Source organism: Ochotona princeps, chromosome 10 (assembly GCF_030435755.1).
Source record: "Ochotona princeps isolate mOchPri1 chromosome 10, mOchPri1.hap1, whole genome shotgun sequence".
NCBI classification, from domain to species: Eukaryota; Metazoa; Chordata; class Mammalia; order Lagomorpha; family Ochotonidae; genus Ochotona; species Ochotona princeps.
The window spans coordinates 63116472-63124801 of record NC_080841.1 but is presented as its reverse complement, the minus strand read 5'-3'; the positions used below and the strand labels follow the sequence as shown (position 1 = coordinate 63124801).

Here is an 8330-nt window from a genome sequence, read left to right as displayed (position 1 = left end):
GTTCCTCCTTAGTCAACTGATTTCTTAGTCTGAAATCAGTTGTTGTTTAAGAACGTTAAATGGAAAATTTCAGAAATGAAAATTTTGCAAGCTTTAAATTGTGCACTGTTTGGAATAGCACAATAAATTCTTGTACTTATCCAGTTATAGAAGCGAGTCACCCCTCAGTCTAGTGTATCCGCCCTGTATACAGTATCCACCTGTAAATCATCTAGTAGCTGATTCAGTTAGCAAATACGGTTTGTGTTCATATAAGCCTTATTTCACTTAATAGGAGGCCCAAAGTGGTGATGTTGGCAATTTGAATACGACAGAAAATCGATTAAGTGCTTCTTGTGAATGAAAAGGAAAATGTTCTTAATGGTGAGAAGGTACATGTTTTTAACAAGGAAATAAAAAGGAAAACTCCTATGGTGAGCTTGTATGACTCTTATAGACACTAAGGAGTGAAGAAGGAAAGGAGAGGCTGGGATGGTGGGATACTGAGTTAAACTACCACCTGTGACACCGGCACCGTTCTGTGTCCTAGCTATTCCACTTTCAATCCAGCTCCCTGGTAATGTGGCTGGAATTGCAGCAAAAGATGGCCCTAATTCTTGGGACCCTGCCACCCACATGGGAGACTTGGGTGGAACTTCTGGCTCTTGACTTAAGGTTGGCCCAGACTTGGCCATTTCAGCCATTTGGGAAATGAGCAAGTGGATAGAGTTCTCTTTCTCTTTTTCTGTTTCTCTGTCTCTAATCTTTCAAATAAACAAATCACTTTAAACAAAAAAGGAAAAAGAAACTCATGTTAATTGTGTAACTACCCCTCACAATGATCATCACAGCACAAAGTATGTAGTTATAATGAAAGAGGTGTTACATTGGTGAATGGAAGAAATGAACAGCAAGCATCTGATTGGCAGAACCTGTTGTACCAGAGAGCTTTGGGCTTCAATGAAGACATCAGTACAACAGTCCTTGAAGAGCAGACTGAAAGCAAGTGGAAAGAAATACTGCCAGCGAAAGGTGGTGACAAATAGTAACTTATGAATAAGAATTTATGTTAGGACATACTGAACAAAACTTGGTACACATAGTGGTCTCTACCATCTATGATTTCTGACAACAGCTGGATATCTTGGAATTCCCTGTGATAACACACCATATTATCACCTTGATATTCAGGGACTTAACAGGATTTCACCCTCTGGGGAGTTCACCATGACTCATGAGCTCAAGCCAAAGGTAAATTTTTCTTCCACATCCAGGCTGCCTTTCTCTCTACCTGACTTACAAAAATTCTGTCATTATGAACCAACCACCTCCCAAGGAATTTATGAGTCATTACCTATGACGATGCTGTTCAAGCTGAGTCAAGAAGAAAAATAACTAGGAATCCAATCTTGTCTGCAGTGGATGGAATTTCAGGTACGAGAAGAGCACCTCACAGGTCAAGGCTCGGTGTTTGTGGAAGAAAACATTCCAGTGGTGGCTGACTGTGGGAGCATGAGAGCAGTGTGTCCATTTGGAAAGCGTGCATTTCTAGTGGCAACCTTTGGACACTGAGTTGCCACCAGTTTGGGTGATCACGGTGTGCATTCTGTTTCCATTGTTTTGTTAGGGAAGACATGAGTGAACAGCAGCAGAAGCACACTGGGTGTGCAACTTGCATTCATCCTCGCAGGGGATTCTGCGGCAACGGTGGCCTCACTGCCAGTCTTGGATATTTCTGGTATTTTCTAAACGATGAGGCATTTTATCTTTTCTCCAAAATGTTCTTATTGTGAATGCTGCTCCTATTGTCGGGGGGGGGGGCAGTTTGGCGAGAAGAAAGCTCACCTTGGGTGACAGGAATGAAGGGTTCTTAGCCTGAGGGTAAGGCACAGAGCTGTGGGCAAAGTTAACCCTCAGAAATCCCGAGAACAATGGTTGCCACATACTATCTCTGTTCATTTTACATATGTTGAACTTTAGACAAAACAAATCATTCACAGGAATAGGAAAATAATAAAGACAACACAAAAATAAGTTTATTATAAAAATGCCATGGCATATTTTTTGAGGAGAAGGAGAGAATTTTTATGTAGATATAACTTTTTCCTTAATCGTTCTAAGACATGTATTTGTCCAGCTTCTGGTGTTTACACCTTCCAAGGGCCCTTACCCTGCAGGGTGTGCACGGCTTCTGATGAGTTTTTCACATAATCCAACAAGGCTGAAGGAGTCCATTTTCAACGACTGTGGTCAGAAGGGTGTGACTTCATCTAGCTAGAGGATTCTATGGCCTCTGTAGGTTGAGGCTTGATGAGGTAAGCTGAGGTGGTGGTGAACACTGACCACGAGGAGGCAAGAAATAGTGAGGCCCCCAAATGGCAGCATTTGAAAGAGCCTGGGGGCTCAACAGTATGGAGAACAGGGCGTGCTCAGTAACTGTGTGGCCTGGCCATGATTCCCTTCCCCCTGAGCTCCCGGATGAACACAGTCTTGCTCCCACTGGACAGCAGCCTGTGGCAGGCTTGACAGCAGAGGGTCCAACTAAGCTTTTCCCACATCTTAGATACCAAGAAACTGAAGTTAGACAGGAGCTGTGTTCTAAGAAATTAAGTTGGAGGGTAATCTTTTATGCACAATAAGTAATAATTTAAATTTTATTGGCACATCTTTTACATAAAATAAGATTCTAGAATATGTGTATATAATTTGCTTCGAAGGCATAGATAGAACAATAAGCATTCATAACAACTCATAGAATCAGCTTTGTTGATTTAGAGAATTCCATCCAGAATCTCATCGTTGGAAGAGTTGTAGTCAGAGATTTTACCTTAAGATCAGTTTTCTGCAACTTTTGGAATCAGAATGCCTTATTTCTCTGTCTTTGCATCCATCTTCTGATGAATTCATGGAAAAACTTTTTTCTCTATACCATTTAATTAAGGACAGAATGAAAAGCTCTGATTTCTCAGGTCCAACAAACAGGAGCTGTAGTAAACCACAGATTCTGCTGTCAGTCCTTCTCCAAAGTTTTTTTGGGAGACCACGCGCTGTTATCAGCAATAAGGAAGGCTGAAAATGACAGTGCATCTCAATCAGAGCACGTTCTATGGCCCTCCAGCATCCTTCTCTCTACCACTATTTCAGCCTTTTCCTAACATTGCTGAACAATGAGAGTGATGATACAATCTCTGGAATTACAGTATCGCCTACTATTTCAATATATAGGAAAATTAGGCTAGTAAGATCTCATTTCTTGAATTTATCAGAGTGCAGTGGATTTACATGAGAAAACATTAAATGTGCTTTTTGCTTAAAATAACTCTAAGAATGAGTGAAAATCAAGTGATATCATCTAAATCATTTACAAAATCTAGCAGAAAGAACCCAAACGTGTCCCAGGGACTCCAGGTTTTGGATGTAAACAAGACAGAATGGGAGTCCCACAGAACAACAATGGCAGACAGCCATCCTTTATCTGAGGCAGAGAAGGGAACTGAAGTTTTACCGGGGTAGCCAGTGAGAGGAAAAACCATGGAGAAAAGACCTGAGGGACAAACTCTAGCCCAGGAGGAATCTAACTAGTGCCACGGGTTCCATCAGAGCAGCGAGCCAGCAGGAGTGAAACACCAGATGTCTCTCCTGACATTTGTGTGCCTTCCTACAGACAAGCCCAGACAGCTGGCATTTTCCAGGGCTCACAGGGCAAGAGGGTAGAGAATGGATGTGGACAGCTATGCCAGGAGAATAGCCGGCATGTACTTAACGCTGATTTCTTCTCATGTGAATGTCTTTTGGGCGTTTTCCCATTTCTGCACATATGGATGCACATTATTCTTTGAAGCTGATCTAAAAGATTAACCGGAGATGAGCCATGTCAGGGAAGAACCCATAAAAGAAGTGATGTTCTAACTGAGCCTTGAAGGAATTTGGCAGCTGTTGCTTATTCTAAAGTACTAAGAGCTATGTCGGATTTGGTGGCCTAAGTAAGGCTCTGGGGTGAGGAAAGGTTGTGTGTTTTTAGGTTTAATTGGGCAGAGGCTATCGGCCTGATATGATGACATGAGTCCTTGTTGCAGAAGGCTTGCTGCAGCTCTGCAGAAATCTTACATTTTACATTCAACAGCTTTCTTTAGTAGCTGGCACAATATAGACATTGAATAAATGCATTCAATTAAACCTGTCAAAGAAGGGAACTGATCAACTAAACTGCAACTTTGTTTTGTTTGTTTCATGGGATATAATTTGATAGGGGATGTATGATTAGCAAAGCGTTTAGGAAATCTGAGGCTTAAGTTTAAGAAAACTTGAAATTTAGGAAACAAATTATTTTGGGTCTTGACGGTCAATGATGTTGAAACAGATTCAATCAAATAATTGTTCATACTTCTTTTTTGTTTTTAGACAAAGCTTAACACATGCTTCCTCCTGTGCCATATTCCTTTGTTAAAAACAACAAGCAGCTTGCCTTTGAGAGATTGTCTTCACCGATGGTTCGATTAACATATGTGTATACAGTTTCACTCTCACAGTCATTATTTTGACAGCATTACTTATAACAATTGTATAATTGTGATCTCCCTTACATAATGCTCTTAGATTTCATGTGTAATAGGTGAATTATTAAGACAAAATTGATTCTGGGATTACTTCTATTGTTGGAAGAATTTTTCCTGTTTTTTTTTTTTTTTTCTTTGTGAAGTACATGTAAAACTGTAGGAGAGGGCCCGGCGGCGTGGCCTAGTGGCTAAAGTCCTCGCCTTGAACGCACAGGGTTCTAATCCTGGCAGCTCCACTTCCCATCCAGCTCCCTGCTTGTGGCCTGGGAAAGCAGTTGAGGACGGCCCAATGCATTGGGATCCTGCACCCGCGTGGGAGACCCGGAAGAGGTTCCAGGTTCCCGGCATCGGATCAGCGCGCACCGGCCGTTGCGGCTCACTTGGGGAGTGAATCATCGGACGGAAGAGCTTCCTCTCTGTCTCTCCTCCTCTGTATATATCTGGCTGTAATAAAATGAATAAATCTTTAAAAAAAACTGTAGGAGAAAAATTATACTTCAATATACAGTTTTCATTATGTATTAGACATCTCTAATACCCCTCACTAAATGCCATAATTCCACACATGTAGCCTGTCACCAGGCATGTGTAAACATGGAATTATTTGGACATTATTGCCTACTTATATCAAAATGCCAAGCAGAAAATAAATGACATCCAATATTCACTCAGGGTTTAGACAAGACATTTTTGTTTGATGTGTAAGCACTCATAGTTTGATCAGAGAAGAATATTTTTCAGTGGAGCTCACAGATTGCCAGTAAAAGATAATTCTTCCCTTGTGGATACCCTGCATGTCACATACCTTCCACATGCTGATGGAAACTCAGCCAAGTGATGCCAAATGGGCAGTTTATCTGTAGAGGGAAAGGCACGCTAATTGGCTATGAGCTTTGTGCGTCTGTCAAGGTGTAAAACGAGTTGTGCCTAACACCTAACCCTAACCAACCAAGCAACATATTGAACTGTCTCCAAAGGCAATAGAAATAGTCACCCCATACATGTGAATAATTCATTCTTTTAGCCTAGCTCTAAAAATCTGGCTGATTTCCTTCCTTCCTTCCTTCCTTCTTTTTTTCCTTTTTTCCTTTCTTCCTTCTTTCTGTGATTTGCTGACTTGACTTGCATTTCTACATCCAGAGTGAACTCTTTCACGAGAATAGTGTTTGGGGGGCAGGTAGTATTCACATTACTTTCTGCATTTATTCCGAATGCAGAGTAATCGAGGGAGAAATGCTGGAAGGGAGAGGTGTGATCGGGCTTTACAAATGCCTAGTCTCTTCTGTCTTCGTCAACTATGAAAGCTATTTGTCATCAGAGGAGATAAGCCACAGTGAGTCATTGCATGTCCATTTAACTAGTGACCTTCCTTTCTTGAATGAAACGAAACCTAGGTGGAGACTTTTTATCATCTTTTCTGTTTTTTTTCCCCCTTTGGGGCTTTAATACCTTCTGGAGCTAGGATGACGATGTGAGGCTAGAGTTTCAGTGGTGCAATTGCTCCTGTGTACTGGAGCTGCTGAGACTGTGGGTGTGATAGGGGCAGGTGCAGGGGCCCTCTTGTACAGCATTTTAGTGATGCAATCTTTATACCACCCTCTACTTCTACTTCTCTAATTCGGCAGAGGGAGCCACAGCTGCAAAGTGACTACTGATATTTTTCGTAAGGTGAATGGATACTCAGGAAGGAGCTGTTACCATTCTTTGAATCAACTTTCCCCTGGAAAATAATTTTTTTGAAACTTGAAAATATCCAGAAAAAGAAAATTAGTTCATTATTTTCCTTTTTAGGTATATTTATTTATTGGAAAGGCAGAATTAAAGAGAGAGAGAACCAGAGGTGAGCGAATCCTCCATCCACTGGTTTATTCCCCTAAATGGCTGCAATGCCTAGGGCCAGGTCAGGTTGAAACCAGGAGCCAGGAACTTCATCTGAGTCTCCATCATGGGCAGCAGGGTCCAAGGCCATCTTTTGCTGCTTTCCCTTAAGCATTATCAGGGAGCATATCAGAAGTGGAGTAGCTGGGACTGGAATTAAGAACCGTATGGATGCTGGCACTCCAGGGTTAATTTACTGTACCGCAGTGCCATTCCTTTGTTAGTTTCCATGTCTCTCTCTAAATATCTTCTAATTTGAGCTTTCCTAGTCTGCGCAGAATTCTCAGAAGGATGGAAGGAGACAGGGACAGAACCAGAATCACCCACTTCTGTTAACAGGAGTTGTAATGGAACAAACTTATGGCAGTCTGGAAATGATCGCCATCTCTTGAAGGAAGCACTTATGGTCTTTCCTGGATATTTGTTTGTCTTTTCAGGATTTGTTGATCTCATAGATCTCTTCACACACCTGTGTCTTCTACCACACAGAAAGCATTGAAAGCTGGACTTTGTACCCAGCCCAAATTCCAAGCCTCCAACACACTGCTGCTTCTTAATACTTGCAGTATTTAAAGCATCTGTTCTTTGAAAAAAATAAAGGGGCTGTAAATGCTAATATACAACTCTTACCGTGGGAGCAAACAGAAATGTTCTCTGGATGAAATTACAACAATGTAAATGCATTCAAGAACCTTCTAACAAATATTGGAAGAAAGGAGCTGGGAGGGAGAAGGTGGGTAAGAACAAACCTAGACGCATGAGTTGGGAAGGAAGTGTTCTGCAGGGACATAATGAGATGACCTGGAGGATTCAGGTCGGTCCCTATCCAAAGGCAAATAGGACACTCCCGAAAGGAAGCGATATTTGGTGCTTTGCCTTTGCCAGACTTGAAGGATGAGGCAGAGAAATCCAAATATTTCCAGGAAAAGTGGAAAAAGCCTTAAATAATGGCTGACTAGCAGACCAAGAGAACAAGGACTCTAAGTAGAGTACAAGTAGACCTGGCATGATAGCTCCATTGGCAAATGCCAGGATCCCAAACAGGTGATGGTTCATGTCCTGGCTGCTCCACTTTCCATCCAGTTCCCTGATTGTAGCCTGGGAAAGCAGCAGAGCACAGACCAAAGCTCTCTTTAGAGGCAGATAACAAATATCAGGAATTTGCATTATTCTTTAGGAGTGTTTTGTTAAGTTACCTTGCTTCCCTTGCTTTGTTTGACAGGTTTTCAATGCCATAAAAAATTGAACAGTAGAAGCACATTTTCAGCAAGGTGAAGAAAGCATCTGTTTTATAAATAATGATCTCAGGAAAATGACTGATTCAGTGCCTCACTTTAATCTCAAGAAAACAAGCAGGGAGTTTGGTGAGCTCTAACCGTTGCCTCACTGCTCCTGTGTTCCACTGCCAACCGTCCTCCTGAGCAGCTATGGTTAATTCACAGATGTGTAAACCCAGTACTAATATTGGTGTTGGTTGACCTCTTGGTTTGCCATTATTTCCCTTGACCTCTGCACATTTGGTTTCATGTTCAACAAGAGAAAATCCTGAAAATCCCAGCATTGTTTGACTTCCTTTCTTACTAACCTATCCGGGCTTTTTAGAAATCGCTCTGTCTCATTCTAAACAGGAAGTTTCAGCGGGCAGTTGTACAAATGGCACTGTATTATGTGGGATGTCACCTATTGTTATAGGAACAAAGATATCCTGAAATAAGAACAAAGGCTTCAAATCCACCGGGGTCCTGGACCCTTCAGTAGCCTCTCATTGTATCTGGGAAGTGATTGAGTGAATTGGGTCACTCCAAGAATATACCTAAGCTTCAGAAACTCTACTATTATTAGGTTGCCAGAGTGGAGCTACACATAGCGTATGCAAATAGCTTCGGTAGTAGCTCTGCTCTTCTATCTGCTCTACAT

The 8330-nt window shown here is 41.7% G+C and overlaps 1 long non-coding RNA gene across 1 annotated transcript; it reads left to right on the top strand.

Moving 5' to 3' along the window:
* Positions 1–968: 968 nt before the first annotated feature.
* LOC131481200 (uncharacterized) lies at positions 969–7967 on the top strand. Its single transcript, XR_009246121.1, has 2 exons — positions 969–1230; positions 7636–7967. It is a non-coding gene; the product is annotated as an uncharacterized LOC131481200 (long non-coding RNA).
* Positions 7968–8330: the final 363 nt, after the last annotated feature.